Here is a 9461-nt window from a genome sequence, read left to right as displayed (position 1 = left end):
TCAGAGAAATCAATAGGATGACCATTATCATAATAATATGAAAATTAGAAGTTGTTTGGATAAACATGATGAGAATTACTCGGTGAACGCCAAGCCGTGGACTTCAGTTTTGACTTTTGGATTTTGTATTCGCTTATATAGATTAAGCTTATTGGTCCAGGACCAATCAACTGAAATAGAAGGCCCAAAAGGTTCGAAACCAGTATGGGCCAAAACGTGATACATGGGCTGCAACAAGAATGGCACCGTTTCTGTTTAGGGATCCAGAATCCTAGCCCTTTCCAATTGGGTTGAATAGTTTAATTTACTGATATTTTTAAGGTACTGATGAAATTGAAAGATCTGAAATATAATTTAATTAGATTTAAAGTATAAAAAAAGTAAATGATAAATATTATTGTGTTCTTTTTATTTTATTATAAAAGGCTGGATCATAATCTACATTTTAATGAAATACCCTAATCGCCCTTGCATAAATAAATATAGAATTATTTGAGTTTTGTTTCTTCTTTTCAACGGGAAACCAAGGAATTTGGTAACAAAATCTGTATATGTTAGATTATTTAGATTGAGGATGCATATACCTAAACTAATTTATTTAAATAATCTGAAAATTAAAAAATAAAAAAAATAAAAAAATTAACTTCCAAATTTACATAGTTCGGTGAGTCCATATATTCTATGGTTGTATTTATAATGAAGGGATGCCTTTGTAAAATTTAATGGAGACAGGGATATAAAAGTAAATTGATCTAGAAATATATATGAGACAATTTGCGCTATAAAATGCAACCCAAACTTTATAAAAAATGACAATAGTCAAGCTCTAGTCGATAAATTCAAACATGCTCTTATATATATATATATATATATATATATATATATGACACAAATAAGATATCTGTCTCATAATATACGACACGTGAAACTGTCTCACACAAATTTTTGTACTTTAAGAAATTTGAATTGTATAAGTACCTCCAACTACAACTTTCTTACAAATGATTAAATTTATTTTAGAAAGATTACAAATTGAGTCTCAAAAGGCCTAGTTTCTTTTTAGCCCATTGAGTCAATGACACGTGGCGTGATGATTATTTTGATATTTGAGTTTGGCACTAAATGCATTATTAATAATTAATGTTTCACGCTGTTCTATTTTGATACATAGTATTTCTAAAATTATTTAATTATAGTCCCGAATTCTGCTATCTTTTTCTTTTTCTTTTTTTAATTTTAAGACTAACTGAAAGTGCGTAGATTCTACCCAAAAAAAAATTTTATTTCCAGTACCCAAATCATAATAAATAATCAATTTACATCCTATATTTTTTTAAATAAACAATTTTGATACCCATGTATCCAAATCATTGACTTTTAGCTTCCACCATTAGCTTTTTCTATCCTTGCACTTTTTTGAATATTTAATTAACAACATGGAATCATATTTGATTAAATAAATTTGCAGGGCAATCAAAATCTTGCTTACATTTATTTTATGATACACTCATGTGCAACTTTAAAAAAATCTTGATTTTATGCCTCTCAAAACAATTGTTATCGTTCAATAATGATTAAGTTATTCCCAATAGATCTCACTCGAGCTATATTGGAGCAGTTATAGCACAAAATTACTTTCAGGTATGTAATATCTTTAAAACCTCGAAATTTTCGAAAATTCGGAAATTTCAAAACTTATAATTTTCGAGGTGTCGTAAAAACATGTTTTATCAATCCGAGATCGATAGTATAAATATCGCTTCTCTTGTGGTGCAGTAACATAAAACTCGAGGAAAAAAAAACCCATCTCCCTAAAAAAAAAAAGATTGGTATTGTCGTAACCTTTGGTAAAGTGTATAAATACATACTAAGTCTTACCCAAATACAAAAACCATTGTATAATGATAATGACAAGAAACATGTTATGTTAGAACAAGGACTCGACATGGGACAATGACAGGACTCATATAGTCAAATTGTCAAATAAAAGAGAGGCCCACAGACAATAAAAAATTCAGGCCCAAATGAAAATGGTCTGGCCCACAAAAGCCCTCAAATCAGAGTTAGCCAGCGAAAGACGATTAAAGTAGAAAGGCCCACCTTTGGATAATATACGAGACATGTCGGGTTATCGTGAGTGACTGGCAACCACTAAACAACTTCGTCCGAACCAGACATCATAAGCTGGGAAGAATCTTGAAAAAAAATTTATGCTGCACCCCATTTGGGACGATGCTTGCACTCGATCGGATTGTGTTTGAATGGAAAATGTGTCGTATTTCGAGCTCGTGGTAAAAATTTACGCGGTCGATAGCAACGTATATACGATCCCTTGTTAAAAAATCGCGGATTTTGACAGTTGAATTTCTCGGTTCAATTTTGATGTACACATAAGTCTATTAATTTAGACTTGTGAATTTACAGACTTGTTCTTTTATTATTTAACATTATTGTCTATTTTCTTATCTAAATGTGTGAATAAATCTATTAATTTAGAATTGTGGATTTACAGGTCTGGTTTTTTATTATTTGACATTTTTGTCTATTTCTTCTTCTTTTTTTTTTTTCTATCTAAACGTGTGAATAAATCTATTAATTTAGAATTGTGAATTTACAAGTTTGCTTTTTTTTATTTTATTATTATTTAACATTATTATATTTGGCAAAAACTTGTGTGAGACGGTCTCACGGGTCGTATTTGTGAGACGGGTCTCTTATTTGGGTTATCCATGAAAAAATATTATTTTTTATGCTAATAGTATTACTTTTTATTGTGAATATGGGTAGGGTTGACCCGTCTCACACTCATTATATTTTAGTTAGAGCATAAATGTAAATTACGCTTATCATTATGTTTTACCAATTATACGGTAAATAATATAATTATCATCCAAACATGGGCTTAATTTATCTATCTATTTCCTATCTAAAAACGTGAATAAATCTATTAATTTAGAATTGTGAATTTACAAGTCTGTATTTTTATTATTCAACATTATTGTCTATTTCATCTCATATTTAAATGTGTGAATAAATCTATTAATTTAAAATTGTGAATTTACAAGTTTGCAATTTTATTATTCAATATTAATTTATTTTAGTTAAGACATAAATATAAATTACATTTATCATTATGTCTTGCTAATTATATTGTAAATAATATAATTATCATCAAAACGTAATCTAATCTATTTTTTCTATCTAAATGTAAATAAATTTATTATTTTAGAATTATGAATTTACAAGTTTGCTCTTTTACTATTCAACATTATTATATTTTAGTTATGACATAAATATAATTATCATTATCATTATGTTTCACTAATTACACAGTAAATAATATAATTATCATCAAAACACAATTGTGAATTTACAAGTTTGCACTTTTATTATTAAACATTGTTGTGTTTTAGTTATGACATAAAAGTAAATTACAATTATCATTATGTCTTACTAATTATACTGCAAATAATATAGTTATCATCAAAATATGGGCTTAATCTATCTATTTCATATATTTTTTCCCTTCATGTGTAGAAAAAAGAATGGTACATTACTTCCATATTTCAACTTAGAAAAGAGTATCTTGATTTCGGTCAATATTAATATTAATCCAATTAGTAAGGAAATTGGACTTGTCAAAGTCCAATTCCTGGTATTGATCTGACTGAGTTCAGTGAACAATTGTGAGACGGTCTCACGGATTACCTATTAATAATAACAAGAAGGTATTGATATATAATCATTATATAATACAATAAACACAAAAACTCTTGTTAGACGGTCTCACGAATCAATTTTGTAGGTTGAATCTCTTATTTGAATCGTCCATGAAAAAGTATTACTTTTTATGCTAAGAGTATTACTTTTTATTGTGAATATCGGTAGGGTTGACCTATCTCACAGATAAAAATTCGTGAGACAGTCTCACAAGAGACTTACTCTACAATAAATAAATAACAAATCGACCAAAGTTAGTTCACAACGTTGGTCCAGAAAAATAAAACAAATTCATGCATTTTCTTCTTCTTAATTTCCACAATGAATTCGAAAATTGATTGATACCCCCATAAGGATATGGGTCGTTGCCATAAGGATTCGGGTCGAGTCGTTGCCATAAGGATCCGGGTCGATTGACGACCCGGACACTAGCAAGAGCCCGAGCACTACATGTTTCCCAAGAATTCTTCGAACAGCCCGGTCTCCCGCGCAGTAATCGCCCGAGCTCTCATATAAGTACCCGGGTAATCAATTGTCCGAGCCACCTCGAGAATTGAACCATACTCAAGTATGATTGATACAGGACGTCTAATCTGTCAGAACAACTTGGGTTTGGAGTGTCCTAAAAGTCATCAGAAGATAGGGTATGGGCAGCCGACCTACCATACTTAGTAGGTAGCACTGGAATCAAGGTACCTACCTCATCTTCTACTATAAATAGCAGGTATAAATGTCATTTACCGATTCTGAAATCTTTGAACTCTCAAACATTATACATATTTTCTCTCAAATATTGCTTGTGTTCATCTTCAACCTGCTGACTTAAGCATCGGAGTGGCCACGCCGGATACTCCTTCGGCGCCCATTCACGAGTTTCTTTCATTGTTTGCAGGTGCTATTGAAGCCATTACCTTCACTCAAATTCCCTAAAAACTATAAATTATTGATTTGACCTGTTGGAGCTCCTTACCCGGCTCATCCATTTCAACAAAGTCACATCATTGATAAATATGTTATTCTTCCTATCAATTCACTACAAGTGGACCAAAATAATGTAAAGTGGTTCTTCTTCGACAAAGAAGTCAAACTTCCTCAAAGCAAGATTCAACAACAATCTGAAAAATGATTTTAATAGATGAAAATTAAGTTTTAAGATGAATAATAGAGGCAAAACAAATTCATGCAAAAAAAAAAATTATGACATTCTCCTAAAAACATTGTTATGAGTATTTTTCATATGCAAATATGCACAGAAAATTATCACATTGAGATTGTGAGTTGTATTAACTTAAAACTACTAAATTTGCTTGTGTTTTGTGTTGAAGGTTACAATGATTCATGGTATAATGTTTTCAAACCTTATTCAACCATTTCAAGATCAAACGAAGATCAACAAGAGTTATATTATCGAAGACTATATTGTCCAATCAGTGAAAAAAATACCCATATGTGAATTGAAAAATAGAATTGTTGTTGCAAAGGGGAACAAAATCAGCAATGTACAATCACAATTAACATGTCACAACTTAAACTTTGACTTTAAATAGATTGCTTATCTGAAAAAAAAAAAATACGGCTACTGATAATGAACATGATTATTGTCGCTAAAATTCTTTTATGTATGTCAGAAAATGATGAATTTGTTTAAAGTCAATCTAATTTTGTACATATGTCTTTGTCATTTTGAGAAAAGTCCGAAAAGTTACATGTTTTTAAAGAAAATACAAGATCGATATTGGTTACAAAAGGAAAATAATTTTGATGAACGTAATGTAAGTTTCTAAAATATAACCACTTAGTTCGGAAATTATTTAAAAATTTTGTTTCTTGCAGGCTACAAACTATCACAATCAACTCGTGAGATGATATCGCATTGAATGAAGGACAACTCATGTAAGAAAATCATTTTCAAAACTCAACGGTGACCTTCTACAATCTTAAAATGTGTGTATATCATGGTATTGTCGTAAAACATAGTATATATTTTTTGTTGTGTCCATGAAAATTTTGGGTCATCTCTATTTAATAATCCAATATTTCCTTAGTTACATTCAACATTTATGAAGGAATGCTACAAAATTCAAAATGGAGCGATGCAAAAAAAAAAAAATATTTATGGTACATACAAAATCATCATTCTTTTTGGCACTAAAATATTATTTTTTGCTACTAAACAAATATTTTTTTTTTGGCATAGGATGGAAAATATTGCGGAGAAACTGAGTTAGAATACATTGTGGGTGGAAAAAACAATTAAGGAATGCTAGGAAATCAAACTAGAGCAATTGTTGGATGAGCATAATTTTTTGAAAAAGGTTTAAACAATATTAAAACCCAATTTTGGTATCAAAAATCAATTTAAATAAGATAATACTGGTAAATATACAAATAAATTAAATATGTTCGCGTAAATGAATTCATGTCATCCATATAAACATTAAAAGTTTTATTCTTTTTTACAAAACATGTATTACTACTTTAAAGCAACTACACGTGATATGCTTGAAGGAATTTTTTTTTACACTCTTTTTTTTTTTAATTTTTTTTCTATACAAAAGAGAGTACGTGTACTCCATTTTTTGTTATTGTTCTTGCAAATTACTATATTGTATTTGCAAGAGAAGTTGTTGTATCGTAGAAGATAATTTTCATATAACCGAAACACTGAGACGAGACAATTATGTTTTTAAAAAAAATGTTCAAACACATTACTTTAATTTTCATTCGCAGCATAATTAATTAATCTTCGTCTTCGTGTTCTTCAAAGTAGTACAAAACAGCAATAATTTGTTGGACAGAAGGTGAAAGATGAAGGCATAGAGATAGTACGACGAAAGCGGCCTACTTCCCTCCCCCGACAAACGTGGTTCCATTAAAGCATTTCTTTTATAACTCATCTCTCTCTTTTCACATTACTTGCATATAATGGTGGAGCTAGTCAGGAATCTGATTTTATTCGAGTTAGAATTTTAAATTTTAAAATCTTTTAATATTTTAAATTGATCTACCCGGATTAATATCAAATTTATTCAAAGTTATACAAAAATTTACATATAAATTTTTTAAAAAAAATTAGGACCATGCTCGGGTGAAAAAGACTGGCTCCGCCCGTGCTCGCATATGACACAAAATTTACTCCATTGTAATATAATATATACATACATATTTTTTAATACTGTTTCTAAAATAATTAACATGCACGGCCTTTCCTTTTTTATATATAAAAAAATATATCAATGGACCAGCAAGGACTGATGAAAATTATTATTATTCTCCTATCTTTTCATTTTTTTCAAAAAATTAATGTGTTGTATATTATGAATTATATATATTTTGAACAAAATGTGTGAGTTGTGTACATCAAGAAACAGTGCGATTGGTGGCAGAAAAATTACGTAGTTATAATTTTAGGGTGACATCTCATTTAATTGTGCGTTTGAAGAGTGACCTGTCTCTCATCTATCCCTTTCAATCCCCCCGGCCAACACATGCATGAATGATAATTGAAGGATATCATGTTTCAGTCGTCGTTCTTCTGACAATTACAATTATCATATATTATTAGAAAATCAATCGAGTCAAGTCGAGTTTGAGTTGGATTTTATATTCTCCATCTTCATCTTCATTTATTATATTTAACATCATTAAAATCTCTGTTGGATATTCAATTTCATCATCATTCTTATGTTCGTCGAAAGATTGAATATTCATACTTTACTCAAATATCTTTTTATTGCATATTATTGTATTTACTCAAATTTGAATTCTTCCGATTAAGTTATGAATATTTATTAAATTTTTAAGAAAAATAAGGAAAAAATTAACAAAGTAAACATCATAAAAACAATAACAAAATATTAAAAATAATTTATCTTAACATCATTATCCAACAAAAATAACATCAACTTTTTACTAATGATTTTTTTCATTTCATCCGATTAATATAATTCAACAAAAAAAATATTAATCGAGTATTCGGATTGGGTATGAGTATGATTTTTTAAGACTTACTTCATTTTCATACTCGATTTTTTTTAATTTGAAGAAATTAAAAATATCCTTCATATCTTCTTCAATTCGTATCAAATATCGGATTCTCGGTCGAGTTTGAAAAAATTATCATAAATATACATCACTAAGAAACGTCACATCTGAATTGGATGTAATATTGTGTTGGTTGCCTCTCCTCCCTTCTGCAAATACAGCAGGCTTTTGAAATACTCGTGCAAGGTGGACAGTTCCGCTAAAAGTGGGTGCTCCGTGGCATTCTTGTTATTATATCATATATTTAAGGTCAATTACTTTCGATAATTTGTAGGCTATTTGCGTTTCAGAGATGGAGACGCATTAAGGCTTGTAGGTCCCACGAAAAATTCATATGGTTTTGGAGTAATTATTAAAAGATTAATAAAAATAAAATATATTGATTATTATGTCAAAATATATTGATTATTATTTGATTTTATTTATGAACAGATATCTTATGAGACGATCTTACATATTTATATTAATGAGATCATTCGATGCAATTCATATTTAGAATGCAAAATAAATAATTTGATATAAAAATAATATATTTTCATGAGTCTTATCATATAAATTTTTTTTTTTACAAAATTAACGAATGAAACAATCTCATAAGAATTTTTATATTTTTTTGTTAGGAGGTCCTAATTTCTAAATGTCATTTCTTCTGCAAGCGGTGTATAATTATTAATAACCAGATAGTTATATTAAATAACCTTAGCTTTAGTTAATGTTGTTTCCATTACTTTTAGGAGACATGATTAATTTGCAACATAATAATCACTATCATCCAAATCGAATGGATAATGTTTTATTTGTTCAAAATAAATGGACAAGATCAAATCAATCTTCTCACCGTTTCATAAATTTGACTCTCTATCAATATTTTTTTTCGAGACAAACCAATTATATATATTAATGTTAGTGGCACACGATATGTGTCATAATAAATTTTTCTGATTTGTTAAATTTTTGTGTAAAGTATATATTATTTTATTAAGATATAATATATGTATAAGATTTTAGATAAATCATATATAAGTTAGAGAAAAAATCGAAAAAAATAAAAAAAATATACAAAAATTACTAATAAACTCATACTTCCAAGTTGACTAACAAATGTTAAGAAGAATATAATCATAAATAAACTTTGATGACACAAAGTTAGTTAGTATGAGATGCTCAAATGTGTGTGTATATATGTATATATGTATGTATGTATGTTGCACATCTATTGTGTCTGCATATGAAGTGAAAATCACCTATTTGGTATACAATTTGAATATGTTTTATTATATTCAACGATGAATGAACATTATATCAAAATTATATATATATGAGAAAATTTTATGATCCAAATATAAAATACTTATATATATTTTTATTTAATCATGCATTGATTGAATGGCAAAACTGAACCTGCTAATAGTAAGAAAAATTTCTTTGAATAATGAATATTTGGTCCAAAAAATCACAACAAGAATAATAAAAATAATAATACTAAAAAAGGTAAGGCAAAATGCAAAGCAAACAAAGAGACGGGTAGGGTTAGCCAATGGCTGTGGGTTCTGTACTGTCTCACCTTGTCTCCTCCACTTCAAACAGTTTTTTTTTTTTTTTTCTTTTTTTGTTTTTTCCATTTGCAAAAAATCATTAAATTACAAATATAAATTCTTTAAATAAGCATGCATAATAGAACTGTTTTTTTTTAACTA

Source organism: Primulina huaijiensis, chromosome 3 (genome assembly GCF_012295235.1).
Source record: "Primulina huaijiensis isolate GDHJ02 chromosome 3, ASM1229523v2, whole genome shotgun sequence".
Taxonomy (NCBI): Eukaryota; Viridiplantae; Streptophyta; class Magnoliopsida; order Lamiales; family Gesneriaceae; genus Primulina; species Primulina huaijiensis.
Note: the sequence above shows the minus strand (reverse complement) of the source record.